This window comes from Onychomys torridus, chromosome 2, assembly GCF_903995425.1.
Source record: "Onychomys torridus chromosome 2, mOncTor1.1, whole genome shotgun sequence".
In the NCBI taxonomy this organism is placed as follows: Eukaryota; Metazoa; Chordata; class Mammalia; order Rodentia; family Cricetidae; genus Onychomys; species Onychomys torridus.
This window is the reverse complement of record NC_050444.1, coordinates 36100789-36124530: the sequence shown is the minus strand read 5'-3', so window position 1 is coordinate 36124530 and position 23742 is coordinate 36100789. Positions and strand designations below refer to the sequence as shown.

Sequence of the window (23742 nt, the reverse complement as noted above, 5' to 3'; positions counted from 1 at the left end):
TACAATTAATCATGTTTTCCAAAAATCTAAGTTATATTAGACTTATTGTCGAGAACATTTTGTTAAGATTATCATACAATGAAGACCCACAGTATCTTTATACTATATGAGCTATTCAGCCCTGAAAATGAACTAAGTAGCGAGACTTAAGCTTGTCTAAGTATGCTCTACACCAGCTCACTTATTAATTAATTAAATAAAACCTCCCTAAGATATGTCATCACATGTTCCTTAAGGGGGACTCATCCACTTATGTAGACTGCAGGACAACACTTGACTTTCTGTAGCACAGTCTAAGTAATCTCCAATGAAAGCAGAGTATGTGAGCAAAGCCAAGTCAGTTTCAGTAACATCTGCAACTCTATTTGAAATTAAGTCTCCCAAAGACATGCTACCTGGAATCAAACACAAGGGAAGCTTCAACCAAAGAGTTACTTTCTGAGCCAGAAAGAAGTTGACCCCTACAGGAGCAAAGCCTTCCATCAATGTCACACAGCTGTAGGACTGCAGCTCGGGGCATTGGAAGTGCACTATCCCATCCCTTGACGAGGAACTCAAAAGAAAAAAAAAAAAAAATGCAAAGTCAGTTTTCCTCCAACCACCCTGAGAGCCTAACCAGTGTTTCAGTCATGTCAACCATAAACTAAGAAATCCCTTAACCGGTGTTCTTCGAGTTCACTACAATGTAGCAATTCTGCTACAGAATACACCTACAGAACAGACTGCTATACAATGGTCCATCAGAGGTCTGACCTGTAAACTCATCAGTGAGCATCAGTCAGTGTGTTGGAGATAACTGCCACTTACTAATGGGACAGGTAAATGCCCACACTCACCTGGGGTTTTATTTCCCTTGGTCCTGAAATGGCAAGCAGCTCTCCCACTACATGTTTTAAGGTTAAAAATTCTAAAGAATTTTAGTCACTATATCTCATATATAAAAAAATTATGTATACATTATATTATACATAAAATTACCGCTGAGCTACATCTCCAGCTATTGTGAGTACTTGCATACATTTTTGTTTGTACATGTGTTTGTACACACACATGTATTTCTTTTGTGTGCTTGGGAGTTTTTTATTTTTATTTTTTTGAGACACAGTCAAGTACAGAGACCAGCCTTGACCTCATGCAGCTAAAAGGATGGCTTTGAACTCCAGATCCTTTCTCTGCTTCTAGTCCCCACACACCCACATACTTCTCCACCCCCAGAAGAATGGTGATGTTATAGACACGTGACACCACGCCCAACTGTTTTGCTACACTTCGTAGGAAAGGCCATTTACCCAGTGAAGCACAGATGCTACCTATAATCTAAAATGTCTAAGGTTCCTACCATACCATAGCTGCATCCCATGTCCCTGACTCCCAAGAAGGTCTGAAATAAAAGCCCCAGAGTAAGACTTTTCTCATTAATGCAGTCATTAATTCTCAAGTAGGCCATCATGTTTCATGGTGTGAAATAAAGGGTATAGGTTAAAACTTAGGTATAGGTTAAAACTTAGGACAAGTTAATAAAATGTAAGTAATGTCTGATTTTCAAATTACTTTTTAAGCCCTCAAATATGAATATAATTTTCATAAATTACACTTAATTGCCACAAATATGAGAATTACCAGGGCTGTTTGGGCAGAAATGGAGCTCCATAGTGAAAATCACAATACGTCCTTGGACAAGTCACTTGACCTCTGGGAGATTCCTTATCTGCTAATCCAAGCATAAGCAGAAAGCAGTAATAGGTGCCTGGAGAGACGGTTACAGAGCTGTTGACAGACTCACTGCAGCCACTACAAACTGAACCTGGAAGGAGGTGTGAACCAGAAGGAGGTGCACAACACCTACTATTTTATTAAATAAAAGTGACACTAAAGGTCATACTTGGTTCTTCTCATAAGAGGAAAAATAACCCTTGCAGGAATAGAGGAAGATACTGCATGCAGACAAAGCAAAAGTAAAACAAGGGTCTTCCTTCAAGAAGGCTCAGCAGCTAATCCTGATGAGCAGAGTGCAAGCCCTGGGACCCTCCTGACGGGAGCAAAGAACCAACTCCTGCAGACTATCTTCGGATTCCCACACATGTCCACTGCAGTATATGCGCACCCACACAGTAAATAAGTAAGTGTAGTAACAATTAAGTAAAACAAGAGAAAAGAACCCAACAAAAACAACTACTATCTCCAACACTTGAAGAAAAGTGCCATGGGCATGAGGAAATGGGCATCAACTTATACATCCATAGTCATTGATGATGAGTGCCAACATTAATACACAAGGCAGGAAAGTGAACAAACAAACTTCCCAAGCTGGGAACAGAAAATCCAGTGACATTAGTATAAAAGATTTAACTTAGCTGATTTTCAGAGATCAAAATTTGATATCACAAAACACACCCAAGATGTTAAGATGATTAAGAAGGTAACACCCATTCAAGGTGTTAACTTCATCCTAAGAACCACAGAGCACTGTCAGAGTGAATCAGAGGCCTTATCCTCTGGATTTTACCCTGGTCAACTATCTTTGAATAAACATGTTAATTCTTCATAACATTTAAGAGCCTTATGCACACTGTACAGATTATTTTCATTTCTGCTTTGTACTTAACAGATGCACAGTTTGAGGACTCTGAATCTAAGTTCATTTTAGATATGCACACTCAATTATTAAACAGGCTTCATTCAGCCTTAACTATGAGGCAGTCAGTGTTCTAAGAATGCTACGCCAAACACCAGCCCCAATGTTAAGGAAGCTTAAGTTCTCAGAGGGAAGTTACAAATGAGGAAGTAAAGGGGTATCAAGGGTTAATAAATCCCACCAGCATTCACTATGGATGTGTAATGAGAGTCACTGGCAGAAAAAGGCCAAGCGCAGCATTTCACGGCACCTACCCACTAAGACTAAGATTCGCTGCCAAAAGAAATAGCAATTCTTCTTGTCTTCTACATTATGGCAGTTTAATAACAAGTAAACAATATTACCAGTCAAGTATTTTACATATAAAAATAAGCAAAAAACATTTTTTCCAGGCTCTAAAGTTAAAATTTAATGAATTAACTCATCAGTTTGTCTAGCAAGTACACTAAGACTCTTTCCAAATGGAAACTGAGCACCAATAAACACACATGGTGTTTCACCTTCAAATGCTATTTCAACATATTCATAAAGAACTTTCACAGCAAAAACATGCAGGAAAATAGCTAAGTCTTATTCTCTTTTTATTCACATTCATCTTATTTACTTATTACTTTTCTAATGTATCAGATCATTTTAAATACTTAAACTTACTAATAATCAACATATTACAGCATAGAAGATTCAAGTATTAACTCACCTGTGCCTGTACACAGTGCAGAAGATCTGTTCATCTGAAGCCAAATCCAAGATGAATCTGCAATATGAACAAACAATCATTAGTGAAGACACTGAATCTTGCTGGGCTCTTCAGAGCAGGTAAAACTTTCACAATCAATACATAGCTAACACTTGTTCATGCTCCCAGTGCACAGGTAACATTCAGCAGAGACAATCCTACACTGAACTACACAGGAACCCAGAGGCACAGTGACTGTGGCATCCCTTCTCTGTGGACAGCACAGTACAAATGTACAGGGAACATTTCACTATGAATGATGGGGCACCTACAAGATTTTGAGTTCTCTCAGCTGCATTTCAAGTGCTAGCCAATGGCCAGCTCTCCCTTCGGGTTGAAGACAGTCATAGCAGAGGTAGCCCCAGCTACACATTGCCACTCTGTAGTTCTAGGACCAGCACATGGCATGCACACTGCAACATACTGCAGTACATTTTTCTGAGTAAATAAATAACATTTACATAATAACTAATGTGCCATGCTTAGAGTTTGCCAATACAGAATCTTTGACAGGCTTAAAATTACTAAGACAAAAATCTATGTGGTAAGTGTTTTTAAAGCATAAAAATGATGGGTCAATTTGCTATCTGAAGAAAAGTCTATTGGAGCAGAGAGAGTATACTGTGTGTGACAGCCATCATAATTTGCCAGTGAGGAATACACAAGCAAAGGGAGAGGCCGGCACACACTTCGCTAATGAGGCAGCCCTCAAGTTTCCTCAGGGTCTATCTCTGAGCACAAAGGCCTCAATGCAGGGAGGCGGCAGGCAGTCCTCACTTTGATCCTGCCGCCTCACCATACAAGTGTGTTTCCAGATGCGCACCAAGAAACACAAGACGGAGATGCATGCTTATGTTATTTTATCTAGACCAATGTTTATCTAGATTAACTGTGCATTTTATGGATGTGGGGGAAAAACCCGAGTGCTCGTTACTGGTAATAGTACTGAAATCGTGGCCTCCTGGACGAGCATTAATGATGCTTCAAGGAAGGCTTTTATAACTGAGCCGTGGGGGTTTCTTTTCCTTCACGTGATATCAATCTATAATAACTTACACTTTGGATTGGTTACCAAATTAAAACAGTGTTAATTCTTTTAAAGCTTTTTACTTTTTAGAATAGAAAACAGGAAGAGGAAAAAGTTAGTACCAAATTAATATGCAAGTTACTATTTTTCTTAGGACACTGGAAACATTTGACTTCATAATCTACAAGGTCTATAGGGGAGGGAAATTGACAAAGATGCATTTTCATTTTCAGCAAGATGTAGTTTTGAAATTCTATGTAATAAAATGCAACATGGTTATCAGAAACAATTCAATGAAAATAACAGAAAATGTATATGCACGGAAGTTATCACAGGAAAGTGAATGGTTCTGCTCAAGTGGCAGTCAGTGCCAGTAAGCAATAAACTGCCATGGAGGAGTCCTCCATCCTTTTCCAAGACACGGGCAGATTCTAAACGCCTCATGATGCTAGCCTACGCATGCCACTCAACGCCATGCCAACCACTGCTCAAGGACATCACACACGCAACAACTAGGAGCTAGAGCTTGTGGTATTGATGGGGCACTATTCGCTTGCTCTGTATTATTCAGTAAGCTTTATTAAGATATTAAAACAGCACAAGACAACTATCAATCACTCCAGCTAAAGAAAGACGTATAGGACACCAATACATTTCCGGATATCCACAGTATACGATTTCTTAGTGTAAGTTCTAAACAGAAAATTAATAAACTATAAACACAGAGTTACAAACTAACGTTTAAGTTTATACACTACTTAAAATAACACCACTTAAAGTAACAGTACATGGAGTACATGGCATGGCATCAAAGTTCTGTGCGAAGAAATCATCTCACTCCTCCTCCCTTAGTCTTCCTGGTTCTGAAGTCTCCCTTTTGGTGTTTTATAAAAAAGGGAGGAAGAAGGAGACTGGCCTGGGATTGGCAGAGTGACAAGATCAGAGGCTGGCAAGAAGGGCAGTACCATGGGTTCTCTCTCAAGTAGCACTACATTTCCAGGTGCTGCCCAGGAGGGTCCACAAAGGCATGGGGGGACAGGTGGAAGAGTCCAGGATTAACTAATAGTTAACTAATTGCATAGACTAGGTCTACAATTCCGACTCAACCACACAAAGACTGTTGCTAGTCATACTATTACAATTGCCATGAGGCTGGGTACACAACATAGCACATTCATCACAGACTCCATTATGAGATGAGAATAACAAGGCCCTCTGTGGAATCTTGAAAGAAACAGAGAGACAATTACACAAAGCACCGAACACAGCAGAATTATAACTATGATCCTGTAACACAGTGTCGGCTATGAAAGACGAGTCAATCAAAGACATAGGAGCTCAGGCCCACCCACCCCAAGTACACCTAGTTTTCCCTAGTATGTCCTCACAGATCTGCCCTTGAACCCTCTTGAGTGATGAAGACAGGGAATACTATGCAGTCTTGAACAAAAGCTACTTTAAAAGTACATCAAAAGTTAAAGGAGTGACCTACTCCAAATTTACTGGAAATTCACAGGAATCAGAGCAATGGGGTATTCGTATAAGTCAAGCAGTGGAACAAAGCTGAGTCCAAGAACTGACTTCTGTGTCGGTTCACACTAAACAAAAGAGGTCAAAGTCATTCAAGGAGGAAAGAGCAGTCTTTGCAGAAATGGCTCCCAAGACTAGGTGCACATCTGCAAAGAGAACCCCAGAGCACCATGTGCAAAGACCACCTGAAAAGGAGTTCAGCCCTGACCTCAAGAAAGGACACAACACAGGCCAGGGACCTCCCTTAAGGACAGAATCGTTGCTTAGCATGTCTAAGGACCTAGGTTCAAGGCCCAACATCACACAGACGGACAAATAGACAGATAGGTATATAACTATACACATGTACACACTATTAAAATAACCAAGTATTGGCTCAGTGATATTTTGAGATGTGACAATTACAGTCCATAAAAGAGAGCCAGGGTGGTGGTGGCGCACGCCTTTAATCCCAGCACTTGGGAGGCAGAGGCAGGTGGATCTCTGTGAGTTCAAGACCAGCCTGGTCTATAAAGCAAGTTCCAGGACAGGCTCCAAAGCTACACAAAGAAACCCTGCCTTGAAAAATAAAACAAAAACAACAACAATCAAAAAGCAAAAAAATCAACAAAAAACAAACAAACAAAACAGATAAGGGGCTAGAGAAATGGTTCAGAGGTCAAGAGCACTGGCTGTTCTTCCATAGGTCCCGGGGTTCAATTCCTAGCACAACATGGTAACTCAAAACTGTAACTCCAGTTCCAGGGGACCTGACACCCTTACACAAACATACATATAGGCAAAACACCAATGCACATAAAATAAATTATTAAAAAAAGAAATAAACAGATAAAGCACACATTAAAATTATTTCTGCTCCAAAAGACAGTATTTTTTAAGATTAAAAGAAAAAAACATAATCCTCCAACTGGAAAAAAATATTTGTAAAGTCCCCAAGACACAAAGTTGATATACAAAGAGCGAAATGCCCACCTGAAAGAGGGCTTGCGGCTAGACCACACAAGGGCCCGTCACTCATTAATGAGATAGTGGACTTAGTTTTCAAAACAATTTTGAAAACTTATGTGTGGGGCTGGAGAGATGGCCCAGGAGTTAGACCCTGGGACCCAGCAACCACAAGGCAGCTCACAACCATCCCTAACTACAATTCCAGAGATGTATGCCCTCTTCTGACCTCCACAGGCCCCAGACAGACACATGGTGCACATACATACATGCAAGTAAAACATTCATGTGCATAAGATACAAATAAATCCTTTTAAAGGAGCTTTTAAAATAATCAGTGCTCATGTGTACGTCCATGCCATGTATATGCAGGTACCCACAGAGGCACTGGGTCCCTTGGAGCTAGAGTGACAGGAGGTTGTGAGACACTTGATGGGCACTGGCATCTCAACTCCAGGCCGCTGCAAAGTGGCAGGTGCTCCTAACTGCAGGGCCATCTCTCCAGCCATTAACTTAATTTCTTAGAAGAAGCATATATACCCACCCGTGTGTATGTGTGTGTATAGTGCATGCACACATGTGCAAGGTAGTCATAAAAGGATGTCAGGAATCTTTGTCTATCATTCCCTGCCTTATTCCTCTTAGGTGAGGCACGGTCTCTCACTGAACCTGAAGCTCCTACTTTTCAGCTAGCCCCCTCCACCCACCACCACCAAGGCTAGGGCTATATAGACAGAAGCATACCAGCCTGATACATAGGTACTACGATCCAAGCTCAGGTCCTCCTGGTTATGCGGCAAGTGCTCTCAGATGCTGAGCTAGCTCTCTAGTTCCCCCCATCTCAATTTTGTAAAACACTGAAGTTCTTAAGTAATCCCCCCTCCCAACACACACAAGTATGTTCTTTGTCCCTGTTCTAGCATGAAGGCAGCTAGAGAAAGGTAGTTCTAATACAGACGGTGGTGTGCACCTTCCAGTAGATCATCAGTTTGCAGGTCAAACACCAGGACTGAGTCCGCTAGGGACATGAGAACAAGCGGGTTGAGGGATAGGTGGGGAACAGCAGCTTGTTTTATCTTGTTACTATGTGATTGCAAACAGATCTCAGGGAAGCAACGTAAGTCGGGGAAAGAATGAAGTGGCGGCTGTAATACTGACCAACGTGCATTCTAATTTTCCTGGAAAGAGAAAACAGAGACCACACTTTATTTGGAGGTCAAAAGAAAACACTGACAACACTAGCAGCTATCGAGCACCGGAAGCTTATTGGGTGAGCAGTGGGTAGAAGGATCACTTGTGTGCCCAGTTCAATGTGTACACCCTGAAGGCAGGTGCTCTGCTGCATGTCCACGCTGTCCAAGAGCATGCACGGAGACCAAGGTCCAGCTGCAGAGTTCATGGCTGGCAAAGCTGGCCAGATCCACAGTGCACGGCTGTCACACCTGTGGGGTGTTCACAGAAGGTCACTGTTTTGATAATGGTATCATTTTTTGCTAACTTAACAAGAAGGCAGAGATTGGACCCTCTGAAAACTGCCTTGTGATTTCCGATTCCATACTAATAAGAACAGCAAAAGCACATGGTCTCCATACTGTGAACAGATTGTGGTGTTATATTTTTTCCTGAGTCCTGTGCCATGTAATTTTCTCAAAGTTGCCACCAACCAAAGGAAGTCATTTTCTATACAACGGATGAAAATACACTGGCCCACTGGGCCAGCTTCCTGCATGTCTGACATAACACTAGAGTAGCCAACACTGGCTACTGGGAAGAGATGAGTAACTGGCCAGAGGGGGCCAGGCAATGCCAGCCTGCATGCTCCACAGGCGATCTTAGACTGGCCCGCGAGGCCATCAGCTCTCCAGTCCTCAAGCCAAGCAGGTAGGCTGGCAAAGGCTGAGGATACGCAGGCACAGAGGAAGGTGCAGAAGGACTCTTCAAATTCTTCACCTGCTTCAGCAGTCACACACCAATATACGCCCATGGCCTGTGATGGGGTCAGTACAGTCGCTTATTTTTTACTTTTGATTAGAAACAAAGGTAAAGATCCAGTCAGATTTCAGCTTGGTGTGCTTCAAATCACAAAGTCATGCCTTCAAGACATATATATATATATGAGAGAGAGAGAGAGAGAGATTATATAACTATATAAGTAACACAAATATTTCCTAAAATATAGAGTAGTATAAGCTTTAGTGAATAGAAAAACCAATGTTCATCATAAGAGCGAATGTGCATAGGACTAGGAATATAGCTCCATGGTCAACCCTTTGTCTGGCACAGGGGGGTAGGGAATGGTGGTAGACAGTTGCCTCTGCTGGTCTCTAGTTGGTTTATCATCTCCTGCTAGCATGGGGGGTGGGGGGGGGGCATGGGGGGTGGGGGGGGGCGGGTAGGGAATGGTGGTAGACAGTTGCCTCTGCTGGTCTCTAGCTGGTTTATCATCTCCTGCCTCAGCCTCCTGAGGTGCCTGGATGACAGGCACACATTATGTCACTAAGGCTTGATATTCTTGCCTAGTGACAGCAAGAGTTCATCTCACACTTGTTGAATGGTGGGGATTCAGATTTAGAAGAGGAAGTCTAATCTGAAAACCTGAATTGGTAACAGTTAAGATCTTCTGAGGCAAGGGTACAAAGAAAGTAGAGTTATAAGCTTGGAGCTGGGCCCAGAGACCAACACCAGAAAACAAACACAAAGGGGCTAGCAGGTGGAAGACCAGCAAAGGCAGGGCGGGACATGCAAGAGGAGATGTACATCATTCCATTCCATGGGCTGAGAAAATTAAAGTTCCTACCTGATTCTGTAACCAGAAAGTACTGGTCTCTTTAAAAGAACATTTCCACAAAGAGAGAAAGATAAATTAGATTGGAGAAGGCTGAAGTGCTGACAGTGAGCAAGAAATAAGGCTTTGAGCCCAGCATGTGCAAATGACCAGCATCATGACCTTGCACTAAACTTTCTCTTCCTATCTACATGGGAGTCCTTTCAGGGCAGGGGGTAAGGCATCAGCCATCTTTGAGCAGGGCAGCCTGAGGAGCTCTTGGGCTTTAAAGCACTCTGGTACCTAATCACAAGGCTCAGGTTTGCCTCCCACCATGACTAGAACATGCCACATGGACACTCATACCAACCAGTCTCTCAAGTGAAAGGCACCAAAACAATACAGTTAAGTTTACTGTCTTTAGATCAGTCATGTGAACAATCTCAAATTATAAACTCCCTTCAGACAATCACCTTCTGTTAGGTTTTTTTTTAATTATTCCTAATTATTGTTGATGAAATCAATCACACTGAAAAATAAATGAACCCTTTTTCCTTCCTTTTATATTCTTGAGTTTAAGGTAGACAAGTCTGTAAGATACTTCAAGACTGTCCATGACTATAGACTATCTTTAGACAATGAAGCAGCAGAGAAGCTGAACCAAAAGTAACATGTAAACCTAATGATCTGTCCATACAAGACAGGGACAATCTATAACCCCAACACACTCTCAACGAGCAGCAGACATCTGTCTACCAATGGTTATTCTGTCAAATGATATCTGTCACCACATTAAGACCTTCATTTCAATATAATAAATGGAAGCTATACACACACACACACACACACACACACACACACACACACACACACACACACAGAACCAGGAGGGCATTAGGTGAAGAAGTAGACTATCCCTTTCCTTCCTCCTCCCTACCCCTCTGGATTTTACAGTTTGGATTCTAGTTGCTCATGCTGTCCTACGGGTGACATATTTCTCCACTCATCCTGAATAAAAGAGTTTCTATGAATCCAGCAATAATAAATCCTAAAAATTTGGTCTAAAGAACAGTGTGGCATCTGAGTACATGCATACAATGAATGGGCATACCTGAAAACAGGGCCACTGACAAATCCAGCATCTCAAACATTTATCATTAATTTGTACTGGGAATATGTCAAGATCTTCTTTACAAGCTATTTTGAAATCTACAGGATGATCAAACACAGCAATCCTACAGTGCTACAGAAAGGCAGAACTTACTCTTCCAATCCACTAGCTGTCCCTTCCAGGAACCACTATTCCATTATCCAGGTCTATGAAATCAAGTTTGAAATTACTACACATAAGTGAGAAAATACGGTATTTGTCCTTCTGTGTCTGACTGACTCTACATAACATAATGTCCTCTGGGCTCATCCACATCACACCAATCTTATGTGCTATGTCCAAAGAAAAATAAATCAGTGTGACATAAAGAGATATGCATTCCTACATCCACTCCAACAACATTCACAATGATTGATTCCAAGACACTGAAACAAGTCAGGTAACGAAAATGGTCCTATACTATCCAGACATAAAGAAACAGGAGCTACATTTTTCTGATGAGCAGCTAGATTCCAGTGACTCTGCTGTAACTTTTACATGAGCTGTTGTAAATATTTGCCACAGACAGGTACCAATTAGTGCCCACAAACTGTACAATGGAAACATTAAGTGACTCCCTCACATTAAAGCGAGAGGACAACAGAGCTTCCTGCTGCCCCATCTCTCTCCCATCTTCTTACTCCCCTCAGAAAACCCAGCTGATCATCAGAAAGATGCTCTGCAATGGCCAGCCTTACACAGCTGCCAGCAGCTGCCCAACAAGGAATTGCAAAGTATCCTACTACAAGATCACTCAATTGCTTGTGCCAACAAAAGCAAAGAGAATAGAAGAAACACCATGCTGTGAGGTAAACAGGAGTGAAGGAAAATGCAGAGCGCTCTGACAAAAACAAAGACACAGGACATGGTGCTTAAAAAGAAAGTGAAACAATTCTAAAACCTGATGTAGAAAGGAAGTGCTGGAAAATAATCTAGCATTGCTCAGTTCTTCCCCGAAACCGGAGAATGCTGGGATACAGAATGCACACAGTGACCTGATAACCAGGATGGGCTTTAGTGTGGTCCCACACTTTGATTTAGATGCAGATGTAAAATGGGCAACAGGCAGATATGCTAAGTCTTAGTGCAGTAGTCCCCAACCTCTAGTAGAACCTGTGGGTCATGACCATAGGAAAACATGCGTTTCCAATGGTCTTGGAAACTGAGGCACCACTCAGTAGCAAAATTAGTGATAAAGTAGCAACAAAAATACATTTATGGTTGGGGGTTCCTAAGATCATCGCAAATACGTGTTTTCCAATAGTTGTGACCCACAGGTTGAGAACTGCTGTCCGAGGGTGACCGCTGTACAGCCGAGAGCCAATCCTCTTCAATCTCAGGCTTTGTATTGTACTTAACAAACCCTGGTGTTATTGTCAGTTCTTTGATATCAAGTCTTGGGGGATAAAGTTCTCTATAAGGTTAAGTAAAGAAAAACGGGCAAGTTGGAAATACAGCATGAACACGCACTAAAAGTAGTCCTGGGGAGGGGTTAGGGTGGAAATGGTGTAAATATGTTACACATGCAAGAAACTCTAAATAGATAAATAGATAGATAGATAAATAGATAAAAACTTAAAAAGAGTACATACTGAATTCCACAGAGCCCGAGTTCTACAGACACCAAGCAATGTTCGAAATGTCTGCCTCTATTTCATACTTCGATCTCCTCGTTTGCGTTTGAGTACTGGGTTGGCTTTTTATCATAGATCCTACTGAAAACAAAATCTGCAGTGAAAGGAATCGAATAATACACCAAACTGGTTGCTTTCGCAGAAGCTACTATACAAATTAAATTTCATTATTCACAAAAATAAACATGGCTATACAATGTGCATTTAAAAAACATCACTCATGCAAGACTTTTTTCAAAAACTTAGCTGACACACCAAAGGAAGGCCCTAGGGCGTCAGAAAGAACAGTTTCTGTAGTTTAACTTAAATGAGTGAAAACAAAATGGCATGCCTTCTTCTACAAAGGTCAATTTTATTCAATTTGAAGGCTCTGCCTTTATTGTTAGGTGGGAAGCTTACTGTCTTGTGGCATTAACTGCTCTTCCATGCTCCTATTTTCATACAATGTCAAAACACCAGTCTGATCATTCTTTTCCGTTTTCTGGGGGTTTACAGACCATTCTGGTAGCATCTGAAACAACAGATCCGGTAACCACTGCCCCATCAAGCGATGGGATGCAAACATCACAGATGCAGACACTCGCTGGGGAGACTCCACTCTACAGGGCAAGTTCATGTTGAGTGCATGTCGGCAGACAAGGTGCTCAATACCCACCCTCTAAGTACACCAAGAACAGCAAGTACAGCAGGCAGCCACAAAGCACAGAACAGTGACAGCAACCATCTTCAAGCCCTCCACGCTGAGAAGTCTGTATTCACCCTGCATAGGTGGCAATTCTGAAAATGTCACTGACAAGGCCAAGTGGTACACAAAGGCCACGACCCCTGTGGGGACTGTGGGAGACTGGGGGTGGCAATTGCCTTTGTTGTGTCTCCCCTGCAATTAGGGGTTAACTACCCTCCCAGGGAAACTGGACAGCCTTAGCCAAGCGCTCAAATGGCAACATCACTGATATGGTGATGCCTGAGACCCCTGTGTCCTTGGTCTCAGTGTCCTGAGCCCCATGGCCACTGGCAGCACTCCGCTGAGGATGTCCAAGGCAGTGAGGCATGGAGGCCACATGCAAAAATATCCAACTCCTGAGCCAGGCTCCAGCTGTCCATTTGTTCTACCCTGTCCAACTTCCTAACACAGAATCATGAGACAGGACAAAAATAACAGAATAAAAACTAACAACGTGTACACATAGTTATATAGTAAGGGCTTTAGAGCCAAAAAACCATAAACATTTCCCAAGATCTGAAAGAAGCCAGCCAGAATGGCATCAAACACAAGAAAGGCCCATGCTGACTGGGGATCATTTATCTGTCATTTATTTACAGTGGCAGGCTCCAGGGATATGCGGGTATTCACCATCTTACAATGGGGCTCTGTCCAGACAAACCCTACAACTTACCTCCCACACCTCATAGCTGAGCAGCACAGTGGCTGTGTATCACCTGATGCTTCTGACCCTGGCTCTTTGGGGGCTATGACATTGGGCTACTCTGCCCAATGTCATGAACCAAATCACACAGCCTGGCAGCAGCCTGAGGAAGATCCTACCTAATTCAAAGTCTGAAGCCAGCTTGGTGTTCGTTGCACAGTGCACTGAACACCGTCATAAAATCACCAACTCAAGAGGTCCAACTACTATAGTCTGTGATGGTTGAAACTCTTTCAGAGCTGGAGCTGGAGAGAAGATGGTTCAACAATTTAAGAGAGCACACTGTTTTTGCAGAAGACCTGAGTTCAATTCCCAGCACTCACATCAGGCAGTTTGCAACCACCTCTAACTCCAACACACGTACGCATGCACGCAAAAATTTCAGAACACCTGACTTTAAATTTGAAGTATGCTTCATGATGTCTTCCTATACTTAAATTCAAAGTGTGATTCATAATGTCTTCCTGTATATTTTAATTAACCCCCTCACAAAAACAGCTAGCCACAAGGAACATAACCCAATGTGATCAAATCAAAACATGGACCAATTTCAGTGTTACCCAGAGTCTGAGAAGGAAGTGGAGATGGAATTAAAACCCCACAAAAGGTCACATACAGTTTGTAGAATTACCCATGCTTTCGTTAACTGCACTATACAGTAAAATGTTTGGGTTCTTATTTCAGGCTATAAATCCACGGCATGCGTAACTAATCCTTTTTCTTTTCTCCTCACTGAGCATTAGCTGAGAGGACCCTTTTAAGATGCATTACACACGGGCTAAGAGAATCCCCTGTGTTACTGCAGCTGCAACTCCAGGGCCCAGAACGGGAAAACAAGTCAGTAGTGAGCAGACGCTGGAGCTGGATTTATTTCTGTCTAGGCATGCTACAGTTTAAACAAACACACTATTCCATGGACTAAAATAATTTTCACCGCTTCTTTTATTAAGGCACAGACAATGTAACCTTTCATAATACTACTCTCTAGGTCCTAAAATTATTCACACGGTTTTCTATTTGTAGCTTTCTCTCCTCCAAAGTCCTATGATGCCAACGGGAACACAAAGAAGAGTCAATATTCTACAAAGTATTTTTAAACCTAAGAGACTTACTTGATCCCTTGTTGTGAAAAAAGGAAACACTCAGCAGGGAACACAGTCTCCAGGGGAAGAACCACAGCATGTCCAGCTCCCCACTTGCTTTTTTTTCTTTCTTTCCTCACCCTCCACCCAACCTACCTGCCAAAGAGATGGGATCTTGCCATGGTGCTCAGGCTGGTGACCTACGTCTTCTAATTTCAGTTTTAGTACAATACTTGGTGTTATGTCAATTTCCTTTTTAAAACATAATTAAAGAATTTTCTTGTTAACTATTAGCTTATTAATACCCTTGTTCAAAACACTGTAAAAAGTCAAAATAGAATTCTGAGCCATAAACTAAGCTTGACAACAGTACCCTTCAACTATCAGGAGTCACACCTGGGGCTGCTGAGACACTTCGGCCATGTAAGATGTGATGCACCAAGCCTTATTACCTGAGTTTGAACCCCAGGACCTACGGTGGAAGGAGAGAAATTACTCCCTCGAGTTGTCCTCTAACTTCTACATGTGTGCTGTGGCACGAACACACACTAAAACCTAGTGAAAATTAAAACCAAGAGTATCACCTTGTAGAAGATGTGCCCCTAGAGCCTGAGAACACAGCACTGGGGGCCCTCTCTTCTCAAGGGGCCAGATACCCAGCAACGATCAGGGCTTCCTGGATCAGGGCAGCACTTAGCATCTCTAGGCCTCAGCTTCATCAGTGACAAAAGAATGAAAGGATTTTCAAACTCCTGTTTCACTTAAAAACAAACGAACAAACAAAAAGCTCACAGTCCCCAAATAAAGAGTCACTCCTTTCAACAATACATTTAAGGTACCCACTTTCTTTGTTTAATTAAAAGGTAAAAATTATTTTCTAATCTTACACTAAACACTCTTACTTTTCATTGAAGCTTGTAGCTCTGGGAGGTATGATGAACCTGTAATTACGGCCGGCAAATGCCAAAAGAGAGGTGCTATGATGTCCCTGGATGTGACTAAAGCCACTCAGCCACAGTATATACATGTGCACACATACTATAAACACACATGACATGACAGGACCCTGGGATCAAGGACAGACAAGTGAGAGAAGTGAATGCACGTGTGACGCCATTACCATGCAACCATTCAAATAACTGGAAAAAGAAGTCACTCAGACAACAGAAGTCTAGAATTTAGTTCTTCTGACTCTTAGCTTAGTGCTCACAAGAAATTTCTAGAAAATGTCATTTGGAAATCCACAAGAGCCATAAAATGAATTTCATAGCAGTTAGGAAAAACATCGCAATTTAATGGATACATTGTTTCTTTAAGTCGCAATATTGTATATTTTTGTTTGTTTTTGAGTTTTGTTGTTGTTTCTAGACAGGGTTTCTCTTGTAGCAGCCTTGACTGTCCTGGAATTCCTCTGTAGACCAGGCTGGCCTCGAACTCACAGAGATCCACCTGAGTGCTGAGATTAAAGGGTGTGAAATGTTGTATCTTCAATTTCCTAAAATAACTTAGTTTTAGGTCTTTATGTCTCAAAATTATTTTCAAGATTCCAGGTACAGGAAAACTGAGGAGAGTTACAAAGTTAAAAAGTGTAGCTGGGCTGCGGTGTTGCACACCTTTAATCCCAGCACTCGGGAGGCAGAGGCAGGCGGATCTCTTCGAGGCCAGCCTGGTCTCCAAAGCGAGACCCAGGACAGGCACCAAAGCTACACAGAGAAACCCTGTCTCAAAAAACAAACAAACAAACAAACAAACAAACAAAAAAGTGTTAATAAGGGATATCTTTCTTGGGGAATTTGGTGTGTTCACCAAGATTTGTCAATAACTGATGTCTTGCAGTGAATTTGGGTGTTTGTAATGTAACAATGCACATAAGCATTTTAGTTTAATACAGTATTTTATAATTTCGTTGATCAACATACATGATAGTTTTTGAAAATACCAACCATCATTCTAGAGCCCTTTTGTTAAGCTTCTTAGAAAACACTTACTCACATTTTAAAAAGATCATTATTTCCTAAATAATGAATGAAACCAGTCAGGTGTGGTGGCGTACACCTTTGATCCAGCACTTAGGAGACAGAGAGAGATCTCTGAGTTCAAGGACAGCTTGGACTGTGTAGTGAGACACCCCTCACCATCCAAAATAAATAAATTCCAAAACAACTGGCTTATACTTACGTGCTAAAGACACACATTTGAAAACTGTATTAAAAGCATGCAACTTTGCAATTTCCACCTTTAATACCGCATACTCCTCCTGGCTTCACCTGAAGGGTTGGTAGCTAGCACTGTCAAAAGCAGCCTCAAATGAAACATGGAAATTCCATGACTGCAAGGGCGCAAGTACCCTCAACAGCTCCTGGTGCAAACGAAAACCCAGAACTGATGCTGAGGAAGCCAAGCGGCACTCGGTTCACAAGACGCATGCACACTTAGCGAACATCAGCACAGAAGGAATGGGGGATGTCCTCAGGGAGCAGCACCAAGGCCCATCATAAGCGTCCATGGTGCTGTGTTTAGACCTGGAGCCAGCATCCATAGGTAAGACTTAGGCACAGGCTCTGGCACAGATGTCCTGACAAATGTGGGGTTTGCTCTATTTATAAAAGAAAGAACGCTGGGTTGGGGATTTGGCTCAGTGGTAGAGCGCTTGCCTAGCAAGCGCAAGGCCCTAGGTTCAATCCTCAGCTCCAAAAAAAGAACGCCAAGGCAAAAGGCTAATTAATTAATCTAAATTATAATACCAGATGAATTTATTCAATTCCCAAAGAAACCAGACACTTCTAATTCTTCTTTCAGACAACCATGAGCTCCCAAGATAAACGAAACAAACACATTGCCACCTAATAGTGGTTGGAAAGTCTCACAATCCTCCAAAAGCTTTTGAAAATGGAAGCACCTTCAAAGCTCAAGCTGTTTTTAGGAATAGTATCTTTACCACTTCAGGACAAAAGCCATGACTTGCTATTTGGTAATGTAGTGCCTTAGAAGGCTGAAAGAGCTACAGTAAGAGATTGTGGATTCTACATCTCAAAATTCCTCATCCATCTATCTATCTATCTATCTAATATGTACATACATACACACACACACACACACACACACATATATATTCCTCATCCATATCTCTCTATATATCCCTATATATATAAAGGTTCATGTAACACACAAATTTCTGCTTTTAAAGGAGAAGGGGCTACAGCAAAATAGGTATGTATTTGTTTCTAATGACACAAAAATATTCAGAGAAACAGAATCCGTCTGTGCTGGCTAGAAGATTTTACACATTCCAGGAACTTTCTAGTCCTTCAACACTTACACAAGACAACACATGGCAGTCTCCCACCCTTGCCCATCATATCCATTTTAGAACTGAGAAGGTGATTCTGCCAACAGACCATAAACATTTGAAGAAACAAAGTACACTTCAATAGCAACACTGTTGTCCACAAGTACACAGCAAGTCCTGTTTTAACATAAAGCACAGCATCCACAAAAAGACTCCAGGAAAGCCACCACAGAGTACAGCACATGTCACTAACCTGCAGTGACCCATTTCCTGACATAAACAAAATTCTAGAAAGCCGCCACTCTGCAAGTAATAAGTCTAGAGCTATTTGATACAGCAGTAACTTAACTATCTTTTGAGAAGTCACAATAAGATGATAAAACTACCCCAAAATCCATGACATCCCAACTGGTATCGATGAGAGAAATAACCCAAGAAAGAAAACTACGCTCTGCAGACTGTTCAACTGGAACACATAACACACACCATGAAACATTTCTTCACTGTCAGCTCATTCAAGGAAAACTGGCCCGAGGAGTTCTAGAACATTCTTTAAGCAGAACACCCAACAGCATTCACTACAAAATGCAAAATGTAATTTTAAAAAGAAGACAAATGGGGAAAAATTATATATGAAGAGTCTGAAACTGTTTCTCATCAATAGTTAAGCTGCTTTTTTAAAAGAAAAATAGTCATTAAAATGTAAAAAAAATGCTACCTTTAGCTGGGTCTGGTGGCTCACACCTTTAACCCCAGCACTGGGAAAGCAGAGACGGGAGGATCCCTAATTTCAAGGCTAAAGTGAGTTCCAGGACAGCCAGGGATACATAAAGTTTGTCTCAAAAAAAAAAGGGGGGGGGGGAGATGCCACCTTTATTAGCAGTGTAATAAATGGTGTGCCTTTCAATTAAAAAAAAAAAAAAAAAGCCAGGCAGTGGTGCAAGCCTTTAATCCCAGCACTCGGGAGGCAGAGCTAGGCGGATCTCTGGGAGTTCAAAGCTAGCCTGGTCTACCAAGTGAGTTCCAGGAAAAAAGTGCAAAACTACACAGAGAAACCCTGTCTTGAAAAAACAAAACAAAACAAAAAACAAACAAAAACAAAAACATATTGTGTGTGTGTGTGTGTGTGTGCAGTTATGTGTACCACCTTCATGCATGAGCCTGAAGAGGTCAGAAGAGGGCATCAGATGCCCCAGAGTTGGACTTTCAGGCAGTTATGAGCCACCACGGAGGTACTGGGAACTGAGCTCTCTTTTCTGCAAGAGCAGTAAGCATTGCCCTTTCAACTTTTGAGAGCAGAGCCATTTCTTCTCCTAGGGGTCAAAGGCCAGTGCCTTCCTGAAAGACAGTGGCATGCCCTGACTCCAGTCACCTTTACAACCTGAGCCTTTCCAAGTATTTACACAGTTGAAATATGGAGAGTAGAACTACGGGAAGGTAAACACATTTTAAAGTGCTATAGAAGAGTGTTAGCTTAGGGATAATGCAAGTCTTCAGGAAATAGGAACAAACTCCATCTTTGGAAGTTCAAATTGAAAAGGTAGAACTACCCAAACTTCATGTTCTAATAGACCCCCCCTGAGAGAAATAAATGAAGGAATAACTCTACAAATCTACAATTCCTGGCTGCCTCACAGTAACAGGAGGGCCTGTCACCATAGGCATAATGGGTGAGCATACACCTTGTGTCCAGCCTCTTTCATGTTGACTCACCTTGTCGGTGCATCTGCCTGGTACCCAACACCTCTCAGGGAAAGAAAACGTTGCAAAAGCAAAGTAAAATTCCAACCTTTGAGAGGCGATCCCGGTAGCAAGAGCACTTACAGAACAAAACAAACAGAGCTCTCTTAGCTGGCTGAGAGTAAACACACTAAGCACCCAAAGTGGGCGTGCAAGGAAGGCACCATTGCAGGTACACTCTTCAATGTCCACATTAAATTATTAACATTATTATCAGTCACATTAAATGCCAAAATAACATGAGAACCATTGGGAAAGTGAGTTAAGCTAATGGTTCTACGTGTCTATTTGGCTCAGATCTCTCTCTCTAAGAGATTTTAAAGAAAGGTGCTGACTGAACTGACCACTGGAAGCAAGCACAAAGCCATCTTGGGATTACTCCCTTCTCTCCTGTCTGTGTGAAGCAGGGGAAAGAAATAAGGGAATAGAAAGCCATGAGCACATTCACAAACCAAACCACAAGACAAATAATCTAAAACCAAACCATAGGAGGCCAAGGAAAAGAGTGATATCTCCATGAGAAGTGATGTTGCAACACTCCCAGGGTAAACCCACGTTCCTGCCACAAGCCTCAACCAAAGCCCAGTTCCTTCAACCAGGCCACACAGCTGGCAGCTGGCAAAGCATCCAGTTAGGAAGCAAGACTACAAGAGAAATGAATGAGCAGGACCTGGGACTGTGCTGGCTCACCCTGGCTGATGAAATACTGTGCTGCTGGGATGAAATATTATGCTGCTCAAAAGCAGTAAAAAGCAGAACTGTAACTTGTCCAAAGATCCTATGAAAGCACTGTTCCTGTTAGCAGTCACCCACGGGCATGACAGCACCTTCACACATGGTTTCAAGAACATGTCTACTCTTGGTAAACTCCACACATATGAACGTAAGAGATTAGTATCCTCCCCCAAATCAAAGCACCTAAGGTTAAAAAGAAGTCTTCTTAGATTGCCAGGGGACTGAACTGTTTACAAGGGCTCAAGGTTGTTTAATGAGCTGTTTTAATGGCACACATTTTTACCAAGCCCTGGGTGTGTCCCATGAAACTACATAGTACAACTCCATGAAGCAAGACACCTTCCAACCCAATCTCAAACAGCACCTGTCAACCCCCAAGGAAAAGCAGCACTCTGCCTTGGTTTCCAGATCACTCAAGAAACTACCTTCCAGACCCCAAAATTCCAGTTCTAGTTATTTACCAAAAGATTTGAAATCAACTTGTCAAGAGATATCCGCAGGGGGCTGGAGAGATGGCTCAGTGGTTAAGAGCACTGGCTACTCTTCTAGAGGAGCCAAGTTAAGTTCCCAGCACCCATATGGTGGCTCAGAAGCACCCAGAACTCCAGTCTCAGGGGATCTGACACCCCCTTCTGGCCTTGGCAGGCACCAGGCAAGCACATGATTCACAGACATACATGCAGAAAAAGTCAGACACATAAAATAAAAATAATTTTTAAGGGAGATAGCTGTTTCTCCATCACTGCAGCACTAGTCACAAAGCTGGGTGACAGAATCATCCTAGTGGTAAAAAACAACATGGTGTACTGTAGTGGGGAGCCATCCCAGCCTTGGCCTGGAAGTTCCAACCCCCATTGAGGCTTCAGTAATGGTTACGCCCATAAGGCGGGGCTGAGGGAGGACGCTGAAGACGCAGGATCAGAGGACAGGCTTCTCTTGGTTCCAGACCCTGGACGCTGAAGGTAGTAGACCGAGCAGAGTTCTCCAGAGAACACCGCTGGACTGCGCCATACCTTTCCCAGACCCTGCAACCTATTCCTTCATTTGTAAGTTACCCCACAAAATAAACCTCCCTTTTAACTACGTAGAGTGGCCTTAATAATTTCACCAATAGCATATGTACGCAGTAGCAGACTTTCTGCCTTCAAACCAGACTGTCATTTGTGACAACATGGACGCAATCTGGGATGAATTGTTCTAAGTGAAATAAGCCAACCACAGAAAAATGCTACATGATCTTATCCATACATAGAATCAGAGACGATGGACACAGGACTCAGAGTGAATGGTGGTTACGGAGGCCAAGGACATAGGCAATGGGGAGAAGATGGTCATAGAGTACCAAATCCAGCTAGGAGGAAAATGCCTTATGGGTTGGTTGTCTTTGGAGAACGGCACAGCATGGTGGACAGAGCTAGTAACCATGTGCTGTACATTTCAAAGTTATCAAGAGTAAATTCTGTGTTCTATCATAAAGCAGATAAGATTTTGAGGTGATGGGATACCTTCATTATTTTGATTTAACAATTCTATATTGTATCACTGGCCCATGTCACTTTGTTCCTCATAGATATACATAATTGTATATTGCCAATATAATAAGAGAAAAAGAGGGCTGGGGGTACAGCCCACTCGTTTTCCATGTATGAAACCTGGGTTCAACTCTCAACAATAACACACACGCCATCTGTACATAGTGCAAGGAAAATACATGTGATGGGTGAAGAGAAAAGGTTCACAAGTGAGACATGATGTATTTGATATAAGACCCATGAAGCACATGTATCAAACTCCTAATGCAAAGCTGACCAGAGCGGCAAGGGACAGGACACTCAGTTCCTCCCTGGAGAGCTGAGTGTCCTGCTAAAGCTACTCTTCCCCAATCAGGAGCAAAACTGCAGCTTTTCTTGTGAACTCAGTCTGGGTTTCTTTGGTTTTACTTTGAGGCAGCTTGTTTTTTTGACACAATACCAGCTGGTCTGGAGTTTGCAATCCTCCTGCCTCGACTTTCCCTGACCGTCCCAGCGCTAGAATTACAGCCATGTACCAGTATCTTTGCTTCCAGAGAGGTTGGAAATACTTGTTTCTTCCATCAAAAAAGAAACCTTTCTCAGCTAGGATATACCTCATAAATTTGATTCCTAGAAACACTTTCCTAAATTACAAAATAAAGCTTTGAGGATTATTTTTTACTTTGTATTTTGGTTAAATGACTTGGCAAATAAAATTATCTAAACTGCTGGGAAACTACTTCTTCACCAATCATATAAATTCAGCACAAGCAATGTTGCCATTACTTCTGGGGACTCCCATGGCCTGCAGCTCATGCTTCCAACACAGCTCTTTCCAACATCTCCGTACTTGTCTATAGGTCTTAGTCAACATTATTAACAGGAACTCATTCCTATTATAAAGATTTACTGATGCTTAAAGAAACAGCAGACATTGTGAAATGCACAGAGCTCAGACAAATGTTGTGAACTAAGGCAATAGTGTTTTCCGGGTGGCACGCACCTTTAATCCCAGCACTCAGGAGCAGAAGCAGGCAGATCTCTGTGAGTTACAAGCCAGCCTGGTCTATGCAGTGAGTTCTAGAATAGCCAAGGCTACATGGGCTACATGGAGAAACCCTGTCTCAAAAAAGCTTTACTAACAAACAAACAAACAAAGCAAGAAAGATAGCAGAGTTTGCCCTAAGTTAGTAACTAAGTTAGTGCTTTTAATACAGTTCTTCTTCCAGGATCCTCTCCCCTAAACTTACCGAAAATTCACACGTGTTTTGGGACCTGAAAAACCACAGCTCCAAATGATGACATCTGCTATGTGCTACATGTGTGATCCTGACTAAGCAAATTCATCTCCCTTAGCCCGAGTCACTTTATCTGTAATCTCAAGTGTTAAAAGAATAAATAAGGAAGTATACATGAAACATCCACAGGAGTCTCAGTCATATAGAATGGGTGGGAAATAATGACACCAATTACAATACTGCTACCAATGTGCTACAGTCACATGGATGAACCAACTTCTACTCTAATAGCCAGATAA

The 23742-nt window shown here is 42.1% G+C and overlaps 1 protein-coding gene across 1 annotated transcript in view; it reads right to left on the bottom strand.

Moving 5' to 3' along the window:
• Ncoa2 (nuclear receptor coactivator 2) overlaps window positions 1-23742 on the bottom strand; it is a 245191-nt gene that overhangs the window by 152620 nt on the left and 68829 nt on the right. The window contains exon 2 of the mRNA XM_036178914.1: window positions 3333-3389. The gene's annotated coding sequence lies outside the window, so the exon portion shown is untranslated. The remainder of the gene's footprint in view (window positions 1-3332; window positions 3390-23742) is intronic.